Genomic DNA, 321 nt, shown 5'->3' with positions numbered 1-321 from the left:
AGGGCAAAAGCGTCTGGACTTTCTTTTAAAAAATGTATGTATTTTGTCAACTGTATAAGTTATGATGATTATTTCTTCCCAGTGTTACTCCCAAGACGTATGAGAAGTGTTTTAGAGAGGAAAATGGCTTAGGTTGTAAGGCTCTGTCTGTGAAATCAATACATATCTGAAAGATTCACGTTCCGTTTTATTTATTTATTTGTCTTTGAGGTCCTACAACCATTTTCAACATTCAAGTGACCTCACTGCAACCCAAATATTCTAATAACCCAGTTTCTCCTGAAAAAAATGATGTTCATATCTTGACTGTAGACAACAGAG

This window comes from Etheostoma spectabile, chromosome 15 (genome assembly GCF_008692095.1).
Source record: "Etheostoma spectabile isolate EspeVRDwgs_2016 chromosome 15, UIUC_Espe_1.0, whole genome shotgun sequence".
Lineage (NCBI taxonomy): Eukaryota > Metazoa > Chordata > Actinopteri > Perciformes > Percidae > Etheostoma > Etheostoma spectabile.
Note: the sequence above shows the minus strand (reverse complement) of the source record.